This window comes from Schistosoma mansoni (genome assembly GCF_000237925.1).
Source record: "Schistosoma mansoni, WGS project CABG00000000 data, chromosome 1 unplaced supercontig 0010, strain Puerto Rico, whole genome shotgun sequence".
Lineage (NCBI taxonomy): Eukaryota > Metazoa > Platyhelminthes > Trematoda > Strigeidida > Schistosomatidae > Schistosoma > Schistosoma mansoni.
This window is the reverse complement of record NW_017385987.1, coordinates 204691-221420: the sequence shown is the minus strand read 5'-3', so window position 1 is coordinate 221420 and position 16730 is coordinate 204691. Positions and strand designations below refer to the sequence as shown.

The following is a 16730-nucleotide window of genomic DNA, read 5'->3' as shown; positions in this document are numbered from 1 at the left end:
TAAACTTATTGGTTTCTCAAATATCATTGTAAAGCAGTAGGTTATATAACATGTTTTAATTAATATTTCTTTTGTATCATAATTGTGCTACATTGATCCAAGTAAAAAATTAGTTATTTCTCTGACCATTTATTTTGCTTTTTGATTTCAGTTCATTTAGGAACTATGGATCGATAATTGGGTCACTGTGAGCAATCATCACTTGATCACATACAAAATCAACACAGACAGTCGAGAAAAAAACCCATAAATACTTAGTAAGCAGAGATGGATAGTGGCTAGCAGTGGAATCCAGGACGCGCGTTTCGTCCTATTTGGGACTCGTCAGCTGGATGTACCTGCATCTCAGAGTTGATGTTCACTCTGGGACTCGAACCCAGTACCCTCGCTTCAAACGCCACGCGTTATCCACTCGGCCACTGAGTCCTGATAGCCACTTGCTTGTGCGATGGGGTGAAGTTTGAATTCACTTAGTATTGTTTGTTTGGATCTTCCCATCGATGTGTTTAGGACTGCAACTGGTCAGTCTCTAATTGGCATATGTGCATACTGTGCGTATTGCCTCGATATACCTTAATTCACAAGCATGGTAAGCAGAGATGGATAGTGGCTAGCAGTGGAATCCAGGACGCGCGTTTCGTCCTATTTGGGACTCGTCAGCTGAATGTACCTGCATCTCAGAGTTGATGTTCACTCTCTGTTGTATTAATCAGTCAAGTTTGAGCGATAACCATTTAGCCTATATGAATTTATGACAGTGAAAATATGAATCGAATTTGAACTAATGACGAAAAACCCTATGAGGTTAACAGAATATTACTTGGAAATTAAAAAAAAACTTTTGATATTGAGCTATTAAAGGTGATACGTAGAAAATTATTGGTTCCTTTGATGGTGTTGTGTTCTCTGCATTGGATTACTTACAGATGTTGCATTGTCATTCTAGACAACTGTCAGTGCCTATTCTATGACGTTACGACAGGTAATAACATCCTGCTTACATTTTACAAGGTTTACTATTGGATAAACTCCAAATGATTATAAAATTGTAGCTTTATTTCACCAATTAAAATATTATCTATAATATTATGACTTTAAAAACATAAACGGTGGTACGATTGCTAAGTAAATCGGTTATATTTATTTTCTCAACCCTATATTATTTTTAACTTCGCCTGTAACCCTTCTAAGGTTACTGACGATCCCAAGACTGGGTAAAGGAGGAGGCTTACGCATGGGGTCACCAAACCCATCTCGTACAAAACAACATTCCTGAAAACACGCTAACCAGAATAAACAATTCAAAACATTCAAACTCTTCCCTCCAAATTGAACGATCATCATCCAGAAAAATTATGACGCCTCATAGTAAAAATCGAGATTGGTTGGGAGCCATTAGTCCAATTCTCTTTCCAACAACCAGATCAAGAATTAATATAAGCACATGGAACGTCCAGACAATGTGGGAGACAAGGAGGATCAGTCAGATAGCAATGGAAATGAGGAGATACAAATTGATAGTACTCGGAATCAATGAAACGCATTGGACCCAATCTGAACAGAAAAGGCTGGTACGGGAGAGATGTTACTATACTCCGATCACGAGGAGGAAAATGTCACACATACTCGGGGAGTTGCTCTAATGCTGTCCAGAGAAGCACGAAATGCACTTGTAGGATGGAAATCTCACGGATCCAGAATCATCAAAGCATCTTTCAAAACGAAGAAGGAGGAAATCACAATGAATGTTATCCAATGTTACGCACCCACCAATGATAGCAACGACAACATTAAAGATCAATTCTATGAGAGACTGCAATCAATCATAGCGAAGTGTCCACGAAAAGACCTCACAATCCTGGCGGGAGATTTAAACGCTAAAGTCGGAGTGGACAACACGGGATAAGAAGATATCATGAGACGACATGGACTCATTGAAAGGAAGGAACGAGAATAGTGACAGATTTGCAAATTTATGTGCATCCAACAAAATGACTATAGATGGCACAATATTCCTCCACAAGCGCATACACAAAACTACATGGGTCTCATCTAATCACACTACACAGAACAAGATTAATCACTTTACATCACTTAACAGCTTAGAATGTCAATGGAAGATGTGAGAACCTAGAGAGGAGCTGACATAGCTTCAGATCACCAACAACTTACAGTTGCCGAGATTAAACTGAAAGTGAAGAAACACTGGACAACTGGGGGGAACAGCATTACAATAGTTCAATACAGCCTTCATTCGAGATACTAAAAGACTCGACGAATTCGAGATAACTCTCGACAACAACGGAAGACAATCACTGAGATTCACGAACAGTGGAATCGATGTGTAGGATACTTCGAGGAACTTCTGAATAGACCAGCTCTCTTGAATCCACCAGACATCGAATCAGCACACACAAACCTTCCTATATCTCGCACTTCACCAACGATCGAAGAAATCATGACGGCCATCAGACAAATCAATAATGGGAAAGCGGCAGGACAGGACCTGACAATATACCACATCTTCCATTGACATTCTAAGCTGTTAAGTGATGTAAAGTGATTAATCTTGTTCTGTGTAGTGTGATTAGATGAGACCCATGTAGTTTTGTGTATGCGCTTGTGGAGGAATATTGTGCCATCTATAGTCATTTTGTTGGATGCACATAAATTTGCAAATCTGTCACTATTCTCGTTCCTTCCTTTCAATGAGTCCATGTCGTCTCATGATATCTTCTTATCCCGTGTTGTCCACTCCGACTTTAGCGTTTAAATCTCCCGCCAGGATTGTGAGGTCTTTTCGTGGACACTTCGCTATGATTGATTGCAGTCTCTCATAGAATTGATCTTTAATGTTGTCGTTGCTATCATTGGTGGGTGCGTAACATTGGATAACATTCATTGTGATTTCCTCCTTCTTCGTTTTGAAAGATGCTTTGATGATTCTGGATCCGTGAGATTTCCATCCTACAAGTGCATTTCGTGCTTCTCTGGACAGCATTAGAGCAACTCCCCGAGTATGTGTGACATTTTCCTCCTCGTGATCGGAGTATAGTAACATCTCTCCCGTACCAGCCTTTTCTGTTCAGATTGGGTCCAATGCGTTTCATTGATTCCGAGTACTATCAATTTGTATCTCCTCATTTCCATTGCTATCTGACTGATCCTCCTTGTCTCCCACATTGTCTGGACGTTCCATGTGCTTATATTAATTCTTGATCTGGTTGTTGGAATGGACATCGGTCTCGTGACTTCCGAAGGAACTCAGCTTTCATTCTGTGGCGTTATAATTCTTCCTTCAACTTGGAGGGCAGAGTTTAAATGGTCTGAATAATTTTTTCTTGTCAGAGTTTTCTTTTAACGAGTTGTTTTTCTATGGGATGTGGTCGCTAACTATATGCCCAACCGTTCTCCTTTACCCGGTCTTGAGACCGACAATGACTGTAGAAGGGCTACAGTCGGAATTATATATATATATATATATATATATATATATATATATATATATATATATATATATATATATATAATGTGTAATGAAACATTATTTTCAAAGAAAAACAATTAATACTCAAATAAGTTAATTTTATCAATAAAGATACATACATTAAGACATACACATACATACGCAAATAATTTTTAGTCTGGAAACATAAAATTTTCTTTGTTTTTGCAATTCTCTATACCTTTGTAGCACCTTAGAAACGTAGAGAAAAACAGTCGATATTAGGTTTACTTATTTCTGAAAACTAAATAAAATGACACCAAAACAAAGAAGTTTACGATTATTTGACCTGGTCCCAACTAGTTCGAAAACTATTTAAAAGGTTATTTTTATTTAATTAATTGTAAATAAGATAGTTGTTACCATCATATTTTTTGTTTATAGCTGAAGTAATCGAAAAATCAACACAAATTATCTGGTTACCTTGGTTACGTTTGAAAAGATTTCATGCTTTTTTATGTTGGTGGCTTGATTTTATCGTTTGACGCTGAAGTAACCGTCAGGTTTTAAGTAAATTAATAATTATAATAAAGATAATAACCCTTATTTTTATGAGTTCTTTAATTCATCGTTTTAATTGATGAGACGAGAAATTGACTACTTATTTTCTAGCATAAGTCCGAACTTATCTCAAATTTTATTTGACATGAGAGATAATGATGAGGAAGGCGTTGATTATATAGTCCAGATCAATAATGAAAGCTTCTCAACCAATCTATCCATCTTAGAGAACACGATAAACAAGACCATATGCAGAAACCACTCGACCTGTAAATCTCCTGCATCATTTCACTGATGGTCTTCTTGAAGACCGAGTCGGATACATTCAAAAGAAGTTTCAGTCCAATAATAGTTGTAGTTTTAATCTTAAATCAGTTAGTCACGATGACTTGCAAAATTTATGCTGAGGTCTACAATTATATGAAATTCATTTTAGCTACAAATATTTTATGAGCGATACCATAATTGGTACCGTTTTGGATTTAGAATAAGTGAAAGGAACTAGTGAAGATTTTGTATTATTTGGGAGTGATTTTCATCACTGGCTAGCGTCATTTAGGAGTCTTTATAAAATGAGGAAAAATAAATAACTTCTTCAACCTTGTTTCCAAAGTTGTTTAGTAGTGAACACTTACAAGATTGACTTCATTTTAGATATTATTATCTTTAATTATAGCTAAATGGATGTATTATTTGAAACACAATTATCGAACCTTACTTTTTAATAACCAAGATTTTAATGTTAAAAACAGTGGCACTTAGATGGATTACTGATAAAGATCATGAAATGTTTGCTAAATAATCAATTGTCATCATTTTTATCAGATACTTTCAGTATTTTGTCAACGATTTCCACACGGAAATTACAAGTCTGGCTAGTCAAAACTCTTGCTTTTCTGGCTGTAGATGCATAATGTCTTTTCTAAAAGAGGGAACGTATTAAAACAAATCTATAAACTATGAATATCCTGTTCAATAAATTCTTACCAGGTTCTACAGTTATATATCCAAAATAATAATCCAATAGAATGGTCAAGTTTAAGAAAAATTTATCTTTTAGAACCATAGCAATATGAATTCATGATTGTTTGTGGAATGGTAAAATGACTTGAATAAGTTTATACATTAAATGGAATCGTGAGATCAATAGTTCGAATCAATCTAGACAACATATAGGGAGAAAGAAATGATCATTTAACTACAAAGCAGATCAAATATTTAATGGGAGACTACACAGTGTATGAAGTGGAATGAATTCAATAAGAAATAATAAAGTTGGATGTATGTTAACTAAATTATTTCATGTGTTCAGAAGATTAACAATGATGTTGAAACAACAATAATAATTATACAAAGATGTGTAAATTTTTAAATAAGGATGACAAGAATATGTGAATAAGATTAACCCTGAATTGTGGAAGTACAAAGGGGGAAAGGCTGTGTGTCAACTTCAGTTATTCTATAATTAAGGTTATTATTGATTTATCGGTCCCACAGTCGGTCAAAGCTAAAGAATAGGTAAAATATGTTGTTTTTTTGCACTTATACCTACGATTTTTTAATCAGAATGACAATTGATTCTTTCAGAAATTGTAAGAAATTAAACACATAATCATATCAGTTTTTAGTTTCTAGACTCATTCAGTAAATTTTTGAGCAACTTATGAAATAAGTTCCACAGAAAGCTATCAAATTTACTCCAAACATACATATATAGTATTATATGTATCATACAAAAAGACAACTTGAAGCAATTATGAACTTTTGACCCGGTGAACCGATGATGATTGTCAACTTTTATAATTTACTCAGTTAAATACGCCTTATATTTAATGAGGAAAAGATATATCTAATTGAAGCCCAAAAATATGGTTAGAAATTTAAACCATTGTTGTTAAACACTATTAAAGGTGTTAGACAGTTAGAAGTAATAGGCAGAAAACCCTAAACTGAGGCTTTGGGGCAGTTAAAACCCATCAGCATTGGAGGTCGAGAGGAAGTGTCAGTCTGTTTCAGAGTACTGACACAGAATGTTTATTTCCATCCAAGTACCTACTAAAGAAATGAACTTGGAATTCCACTACATGATAAGTTTAAGAATTAAAATATCAACTGGTTACATAAAGAGAAACAGATTTGATGTTTGTTAGTTGACATCAATGGACATTTTGATTCTTCCTGATTTCATATTCACTCTACTATCGGGGATGGGGTTGTTGATACTTATTAATCAATAACCGAAGGTTGATTAGCATAATAAAATCTGACCATGTTATATGAATTACTTTAGTTATCATCAAGTCTGACAAATACGTATTTAAGAATCAATATCACTATTAAGAATTATTAGTAAAATTGAGTGGGGTTTGTCAGTCAAGCATAGTCCATTTCATGTAATTTTTATATTTTACCACACTAGCTATTAAAAAACAGAAAAGTAATGTGATGACAATTAACTAACACAGCTAGTTAAACCCTAGGGACCATAACTTAATGCCTAAATGATGGTTTACAGTGGAAAACTTTTGATAGGTTTCATGTTCCTCTGAGTGAATATTGACCTAGCATTCATTTTTAACCACTATGTAGCACTTTACATCACATATATTCTTCGGCGTATATCGACATAGTGTAAAGTTCACAGTGACCATGTCTTTTGACTAAGGTGACTAGGGATCAGAAGTTCATTTTTGAGCTAAATATGCTTGTCGATAAATGATGGCCAGAAAATATTCGAAGTCTAGAGATTTTCACTGATCACTGTCAGCAACTGGAGACTAATTACTGTTGAACATGATATCAGTTTACCTATCTTTATGTCCATACTATAAAGTTAAGTAAATTAAGTCTACCTAACATTAACAATTAGACAGCTAGAAGTCACTCGGTCTCTCTCAACAAGTTGATATAACTGGGAAAGGATTTAAGGTAGCAGCAATCCATACGTATTTGTAATGGACACCACACATAATTTAACTCTTAATAAAATCCAACCAAATGAAACTTCCTGAAAAGAACTCATTGCAGTAGTTGGGCTCAAACAAAATGGAACTTTAAAAATTACCACTCATCGATAGATCACTGTTCATTGATAAAGCACTTACAGTGAACCATATTTGTATTAATGAAGAATTATTTCCAAGAATACAGATGATAAAATAGACTATAGTCTAGTACTTCTATCTGAATAATTTACGATGAATCATTTTCCTCAAATGTCCTATTCAAGAGAACCGATAATATAAGCCTATCTGATCGTGAGTGAAGTCGGAGAATCTCAAAAACTGACAGCCAACTCTACAAATATCTTTATAATTAGTCTTTTTCAGTTTCTATTGAAAACACCTATATGTGAGTTACCAATGCATTCATATCTTCTATAGAGGTATTCATCTAAAACGAGACTCTTGAAGTTATAATTACACCACAGTTCTGGTATTTGGACAAATGAAGTGGAATAAGAGATCAATATTATTGTTAATATTGTGTCATCTTTGCATAATGGACATATTGGGCAGTTGTTTTAATGACTCAGTCATACAATAGACTGAAAAAGATGACTAATTTCATTCATTATTTGTTAAATGAACAAAAAGTTAAAACAATACCACCACTTAGATAATTTAGGCTTTTAATAAATGTTCCTATTCTACTTAATCGTTGCTCCAGTTGAATATTTTCACTTTTATCTACTTTCCTCTAGACATCAACAGTTCATATACAGATGAGCAATCGATCATTCAGTTGTTTTTTTCTGTTAATGCGCTGTTCAAATGAATCTTCAGTATGAATGATAATCTACATTATCCGTTGAGATATAATTTAAGCAAAAAACTCTGAAAATCACGTTATACCAATAATAGTTTTATCGTCATTATTAGGCTGAGATTTTCATTAAAGGAAATTACTTTTTGCCCGTACCAAGTGTGTCTATATTTACAACAACTGGTATTATATTAGAGGACAAGTCCTGGAAGACGATTTGTTATGTTCTCTATGACATCACAATGTCGAGTTAATGGTTCAGTCTCATATCGTCTACCGACTATTAGTAGACAAATTAGAAAAAAAGAAATAAGGGTTATGACACTAGGAACTCATTGGCTGAATTCGATCAGTTGACAGACATCTCCCACCTCACCTATTTATTTAACAATCATATTTTGTTTACAACGCTAAAATTAAATGATGAAAAGATGGCGTGTGTATACTCTAAATTGAAAACAGGATTTTTGAATGACTGTCAACATCCAAAAATAATAATTGTCTCTTAAACATTAAATACCGTCGAGTTATAGAATTATAATTTAGTGAATTATAATCGTAGCGTTTTGAGAAAGTTATCCAAATATTACGGATGACAACTATTTCACTCTCTACATGTCTGTATTTAGAAGTATTAAGAACGAAATAACACAGGTTTTCTAAGAGTTTGATCGTCATTTGAGACTTGGAATTAATATTCATGTGCATAAAGATTTATTTAAAAGAAGGTTTTTACATACTAACAGTTAGGAAACATAATGCTTAAGATCAGTAGTTTGTTGCTATTTGGTTAGAGTTAGTCAACAAGAATTATCGGTCCAACATATGGTGAAGGTAAATAGTCTTCAGCAAGGTGTCTTTGTAATTTTGTGGGAACTGATGTTGACAGTGGGATTTGAAACGTTGTCACAGTCGGAGAAGTTACTAACGAGCTATTTGGGTCTTTAATGGTCTCCTGTAGAATTAAGACGTTCATAATAATTTTTCATTCAGCAATAAATGATCAATAACTCCGCCTGTAGCTCCTCCAGGGGCTACTGCCGGTCCCAAGCCCGGGTAAAGGAGGAGGGTTGGGCATGGGGTTAGCGACCCCATCCCGTAGAAAATCAACTCGCTAAAAAAACGCTAACCAGAAAAAATCATTCAAACCATTCAAACTCTGCCCTGGGAGTAGAAGGAAAAATGACGTCTCATGATGAAAGCCGAGTTCCTTCGGAAGTCATGAGGCCGATGCACCTTCTTACAACCAGAGCGACAATTTTTATAGGTACATGGAATGTCCGGACAATGTGGGAGACCGGCAGAGTCTTCCAAATTTCTGCGGAAATGAGGAAATACAACCTAGAAGTGCTTGGAATCAGTGAAACACATTGGACGCAGGTTGGATAACAACGACTGTCTTCAGGGGAACTTCTGTTATACTCCGGTCATGAAGAAGAAAATGCCCCACATACACAAGGAGTGGCACTGATGCTGTCTAGAAAAGCACAAAATGCACTTATAGGATGGGAATCTCATGGACCGAGGATCATCAAAGCCTCCTTCAAAACAAAGAGAGAGGGCATTACAATGAACATCATCCAATGCTATGCGCCGACCAACGACTACGATGAAGACGCTAAAAACCAATTCTACGATAGGCTGCAGTCAATCTTCGAGAAGTGCCCAACCAAGGACCTGACCATTCTAATGGGAGATTTCAATGCCAAGGTTGGAAAGGACAACACTGGATACGAAGACGTCATGGGACAACATGGACTGGGAGGAAGGAACGAAAACGGCGAGAGATTTGCAAACCTATGTGCCTTCAATAAACTGGTCATAGGTGGCACCATATTCCCACACAAAAACATACACAAAGCCACTTGGATTTCACCGGATCACACTACACAAAATCAAATCGACCATGTCTGCATCAACAAAAAGTTCAGGAGGACGATGGAGGATGTGAGAACCAGAAGAGGAGCTGATATAGCATCCGATCACCATTTGCTGGTCGCCAAGATGAAACTAAAACTCAAGAAGCACTGGACAATGGCGCGGACAACATCACAAAAGTTTAACACGGCCTTTCTTCGAGATGCTGACAAACTCAACGAATTTAACATAGCCCTCAGCAACAGGTTCGAGGCCTTTCATGACCTACTCAATGGAGAGGGAACCACCATAGAGAGCAGCTGGAAAGGTATCAAGGAGGCAATCGTTTCAACATGTCAGGAGGTTCTGGGCCAAAAGAAGCACCATCACAAGGAATGGATCACTGTTGGTACACTGGATAAAATTGAAGCAAGGAGGAACAAGAAGGTAGCAATCAATATCAGCCGAACAAGAGCAGAAAAAGCCAAGGCACAAGCCGAATACACAGAGGCAAACAAGCAAGTGAAGAGGAGCATCAGGACCGACAAACGTAAATATGTGGAAGATTTAGCGATGACAGCGGAAAAGGCTGCAAGAGAGGGAAACATGAGACAACTGTATGATACAACAAAGAAACTTGCTGGAAATTACCGTAAGCCAGAAAGACCAGTGAAAAACAAGGAAGGCAAAGTAATCACCAACATTGAAGAACAACGAAACAGGTGGGTAGAACACTTCAAGGAACTCTTGAATCGACCAGCTCCACTGAACCCACCCAACATCGAAGCAGCACCCACAGACCTCCCAATCGATATTGGCCCACCAACAATTGAAGAGATCAGCATGGCCATTAGACAAATCAAGAGTGGCAAAGCAGCGGGACCAGACAACATCCCGGCAGAGGCACTGAAAGCAAATGTAACAGCAACTGCCAAGATACTCCACATACTCTTCAGTAAGATTTGGGACGAAGAACATGTACCAACAGACTGGAAAGAAGGACTTCTCATCAAAATACCAAAGAAAGGCGATCTAAGCAAGTGTGATAACTACAGGGGCATCACTCTCCTCTCAATACCAGGAAAAGTCTTCAACAGAGTATTGTTAAACAGGATGAAGGATTCCGTGGACGCTCAACTTCGAGATCAACAAGCTGGATTTCGTAAGGATAGATCGTGCACAGATCAAATCGCAACTCTACGTATCATTGTGGAACAATCAATCGAATGGAATTCATCACTGTACATTAACTTCATCGACTACGAGAAGGCATTTGATAGCGTGGACAGGACGACACTATGGAAGCTTCTTCGACACTACGGCGTGCCTGAGAAGATAGTCAACATCATACGGAACTCCTATGATGGACTAAACTGCCAAATCGTCCACGGAGGACAACTCACCGACTCGTTCGAGGTAAAGACCGGTGTTAGGCAAGGTTGCCTACTCTCACCCTTTCTCTTTCTCCTGGTGATCGACTGGATTATGAAGACGTCAACATCTGGAGGAATGCACGGGATACAGTGGACAGGCAGGATGCAGCTTGACGATTTAGACTTCGCGGATGATCTGGCTCTTCTATCACAAACGCAACAACAAATGCAGGAGAAAACGACCAGTGTAGCAGCAGCCTCAGCAGCAGTAGGTCTCAATATAAACAAAGGGAAAAGCAAGACTCTCCGATACAATACAATATGCACCAATCCAATTACACTTGACGGAGAAGCTTTGGAGGATGTGGAAATCTTTACATATCTGGGCAGCATCATTGATGAACACGGTGGATCAGATGCAGATGTGAGGGCGCGGGTCGGCAAAGCAAGAGCAGCATACCTACAGCTGAAAAACATCTGGAGCTCAAAACAATTGTCAACCAACACCAAGGTTAGAATTTTCAATACAAATGTCAAGACAGTTCTTCTGTATGGGGCAGAGACGTGGAGAACTACGAAAGCCATTATCCAGAAGATACAAGTGTTTATTAACAGTTGTCTACGCAAGATACTTCGGATCCGATGGCCAGACACTATCAGCAACAAGTTACTGTGGGAGACAACAAACCAGATTCCAGCGGAGGAAGAAATCAGGAAGAAGCGCTGGAAGTGGATTGGGCACACTTTGAGGAAATCACCCAATTGTGTCACAAGACAAGCCCTCACATGGAATCCTGAAGGTCGAAGGAGAAGAGGAAGACCAAAGAACACATTACGCCGAGAAATAGAGACAGACATGAGAAGAATGAACAAGAACTGGAAAGAACTAGAAAAGAAGGCCCAGGACAGAGTGGGTTGGAGAAAGCTGGTCGGCGGCCTATGCTCCATTGGGAGTAACAGGCGTAAGTAAGTAAGTAAGTAATAAATGATCAATATCATCATGTCTAATCATTACTTGTGATAATATTTTTTTAGATATCAACTGGAACCAGAGCTTCTTATCATTCGTGTCTAACAATTCATCACTACATATGAATTAATTTGCTGTGTCAACTCACCTAGTATCCAATATGTCTACAATGCAAATTGACCCAAAGGATTTTGTTAGCAGTACAGACTAAACAACATGACATTGGTTACTTCTAAATAGTCTATTAGTGTAAACAATTAGCAATGTTTTGCTTAAATACCTCAATAAATAAATAAATAATTCAAAAAGATACAATAATACTAACCGAAGAGTAATAAACAAATATTTTCAAGCCTTTAAAAGTAACACTGATTTCATGAAAACACATAAATAAAAATAGACTTTAAAAGATATTTTTTGTAAAATATATCAAACATATATTTGGCGGTAATCGAATGATCAAGTCAGCATGTTGTTAAAGTAGTCTCTTACAAGATGTTGTTTAGACATTTACAAGTGTGAATACAAAAACAGAGAGAGAAAAAAATAATAAAGGTATGACTTTTAGTATCATAAATAAAAGTAAAAAGACAATGTTAGCCATTTTTTTGTTTTTTAATTTTTATATATATACAAAGTTGTGTCAACTAATAGTAGAATGTATATTCTGTCTTGTTAAATTCATATATTTCTTACATTCTTGTTATTGTTTTTACCACTGGATGAACCACAACCTTAAAAGGCTGACTAGATACATAATAGAATCATGAATTATTGAGATGTTTTAACGACTTATTATTTATATTAGGTTATTTTAAGTTTTCTCTTTAAAAAAGGTATGTTTATACTTGACTTTAATCTAGTAAACGAATAATATGAACTCTGGTTTTAAAAAATACCCCACAATGTTGATCTATTTATATAGATGATTGAAAGAAGCACCTAATTCCTTTTTATTTAGTAAAAAGGAGATCAATTTTCAAAATCAAATACGTTATAAATAGATTTGAATAGTTCAACAAAGATTTATGTCTAACGGGTATTACTTCATTCTTTTTTGCGTATTCAACCAGTATATTTGGAATTAAATAAAGTGAAAATAAAAAAAACATCAGGACTCCGTGGCCGAGTGGATAACGCGATGGTGTTTGAAACGAAAGGTACTGGGTTTGCGTCCCAGATTGAACATCAACTCTGAGATGCAGGTACATTCAGCTGACGAGTCCCAAATAGGACGAAACGCGCGTCCTGGATTCCATTGCTAGCCACTATCCATCTTTGCTTACCATGCTTGTGAATTTAGGCTATATCGAGGCAATACGCACGATATGCACATATGCCAATTAGAAACTGACCAGTTGCAGTCCTAAACATCAATGGGAAGATTCAAACAAACAATACTAAGTGAATTAAATTTAATGGTCTAATTAATTGGTATTATCGAAACTGGAAAGGCAGTTGCGATATGTAGGTTAGCTTAAATTACGAAACGATTGTGTTTAAAGATTATCAGTCTCAACTTATGATGATAATGACAACAATAACATTTTATTTATTTGTGTAGATAGTTAAGATGATTTTACAATATGAAAAACAAATTTCTAGCACATTTCAATATTCATAGTACGTTTGATGTGTTTGTACAACTGAAAGCTGAATGTAATAGGAAAATGTATTATCATATACATTGTTTTGATTAGTACCGTAGCTATTAACTTGAGTAAATGATATACTTGTAGATGAGTTCTATACTTGGACAAAATAGACGTGTCAATGCTTTTTGGTTTTCAATGGTTATGTAACCAAGGTTGTATGATGCGAAATCCAACAATCTCCACAATACCCTATCATACACATTTTAACAGAGTGTGTGAAAACCAACATTGTCTACAGGGGAACTATTGTTCACTTTTCTAATTAGTTAGGAGCTTGCATTTTGTTTTTTCATTGGTCAGTGATCATGGAAAACGAAATATTCAGTAATTTATTTGAAACTGTCCAAAACAATTTTGTATATTGACAGTGGTCAGTAATTCAGATGCTGAAATCAAAGAAAATTTATGTTTTCTCTTTTAAAAAATGGATCTTAATTAGTCACTAAAACGCTTTGGCATTAATGAAATATTCAATAATGAACTAAACATTTTGTACAATTCACGCAGTGAATAAATTTGACCAAGGCGAGAACAACAACATTCGACTGAAAATAATATGAATCCATATAGAATAGAGTGGATTCGTCTAGCGATGGAATCCAGAATTGGCGTTTCGTCGTACTCGGGATTAGCTATCTGGATGTACCTGCATCAGTGTTGGTGCTCATTTCAGGACTCAAACTCAATATCAAAAACAGAATAATCCAAATCATTCCAAATTGAATTGATGAAAATTCATTTTGTTTTGTGGATTCACATTATTATTAAAATGAATTAAGAAAACATATTTACCGAATTCAAGAAATCTCAAAAAATATTACGGAATGGAAAATTTGTAGGTGTGAATATTTGAAATAACAAGGGTTATCAATAAGATTGTTCATAAATTCAATCCTTGAAAACAATCATCAGGGACAGATATTGTAAAAAATTTGTATTACACAATAGTTGTAAAATAACGTTGTTTTAAAAGAGTTACACAAGTCTATAAAAATAAGTGAACTCCATCTGAATCCCCTCTTAGGCTACTGCCGGTCACAAGCCCAGATAAAAGAGGATGTTTGGGAATGGTGTTGGCGACTCCATCCCATCTTTGGGATAATGGCAAACTCAACGAATAATAAGTTCCAGGCCTTTCATGATCTACTTAATGGAGAGCAACTGTAAAGGGATCAAGGAGGCAATCACTTCAATATGTCATGAGATTCTGGGCCACAAGAAGCACCATCACAAGGAATGGGTCACTGTTGATACACTGGATAAGATTAAGGAAATGAGGAAGAAGATGGCAGCAATCAATACCAACCGAACAAGAGCAGAGGAAGTCAAGGTACAAGCTGAATACACAGAGACAAACAAGCAAATGAGGAGGAGCATCAGAGCCGTCAAATGTAAATGTGTGGAGGATCTAGCAATGACGGCGGGAAAGGCTGCAAGAGAAGTAAACATGAGACAACTGCATGATACAACAAAGAAGCTCGCTGGAAATTACCAGAACGATCAGTGAAAAACAAAGGAGGAAAAGTTATAAATAAATTATATATTTGTAATATCCCAATGAGTAGAAAAATTAGATTTTCTGACGTTTAGGGACTCAGTGTAAGTCAATTCTTCAGAGAATAAATAACCAAATTAACATTAATCCAAGTTTAAATAGTACAACGGAACAACACGAATATTAGGTGATCAATAAAAAAAACAGGTCTGAATAAATCAATGTCATATCATTTCATTTCGGTCAAGGTGAAGGCAAAGTGATCACCAACATTGAAGAACAACGGAACAGGTGAGTAGATCACTTTAAGGAACTCTTGAGTCGACTAGCCCCATTGAACCCACCCAACATCGAAGCAGCACCCACAGACCTCCCAATCGATGTTGGCCCACCAACATGCTCTTCAGCAAGATTTGGGATGAAGAACAAGTACCAACAAACTGGAAAGAAGGACATCTGATCAAAATACCAAAGAAAGGCGATCTAAGCAAGTGTGATAACTACAGGGGCATCACTCTTCTCTCAATACCAGGAAAAGTCTTCAACAGGGTATTGTTAAGCAGAATGAAGAACTTCATCGAGACTCAGCTTCGAGACCAACAGGCTGGATTCTGAAAGGATCGATCGTGTACCGACCAAATCGCAACTCTACAGATCATTGTGGAATAATCAATTGAATGGAATTCATCACTCTACATCAACTTCATTGACTACGAGAAAACATTTGATAGTGTGAACAGGACAACACTATGGAGGCTTTTTCGAAAGTACGGGGTACCTGAGAAGATAGTAAATATCATACAGAATTTCTATAATGGATTAAACTGCAAAATCGTTCATGGAGGACAACTCACCGACTCATTCGAGGTAAAGACTGGTATTAGGCAAGGTTGCTTACTCTCACCCTTTCTCCTTCTCATGGTGATCGACTGGATAATCAAGACGTCAACATCTGGAGGGAAGCACAGGATAAGATATACAGCTAGGATGCAGCTGAACGATCTAGACTTCGCAGATGATCTGGCTCTTCTACCGCACACGCAACAACAAATGCAGGAAAAAACGGCCTGTGTAGCAACAGCCTCAGCAGCACTAGGTCTCAACACACACAAAGGGAAAAGCAAGATTCTCCGATACAATATAACATGCACCAATCAAATTACACTTGACCGAGAAGCTTTGGAGGATGTGGAAACCTTTACATATCTGGGCAGCATCATCGATGAACACGATGGATCTGGTACAGATGTGAAGGCGGGGATCAGCAAAGCAAGAGCAGCATATTTACAACTGAAGAACATCTGGAACTCAAAGCAACTGTCAACCAACACCAAGATCAGAATTTTCAATACAAATATCAAGACAGTTCTACTGTATGGGGCGGAGACGTGGAGAACTACGAAAGCCATTATCCAGAAGATACAAGTGTTTATTAACAGTTGTCTCCTCAAAACACTTCGGATCCGTTGGCCGGACACTATCAGCAACAACCTACTGTGGGGGAGAACAAACCAGATTTCAGTGGAGGAAGAAATCAGGAGGAAGCGCTGGAAGTGGATAGGACACACATTGAGGAAAGTACCCAACTGCGTCACAAGACAAGTCCTCA

General features: G+C 36.7%; 1 non-coding gene across 1 annotated transcript; it reads right to left on the bottom strand.

The window, feature by feature from the left end:
* Window positions 1-358: 358 nt before the first annotated feature.
* Window positions 359-423, bottom strand: Smp_tRNA_01795_Pseudo_TTG.1.1. Its single transcript has one exon. It is a non-coding gene (tRNA).
* Window positions 424-16730: the final 16307 nt, after the last annotated feature.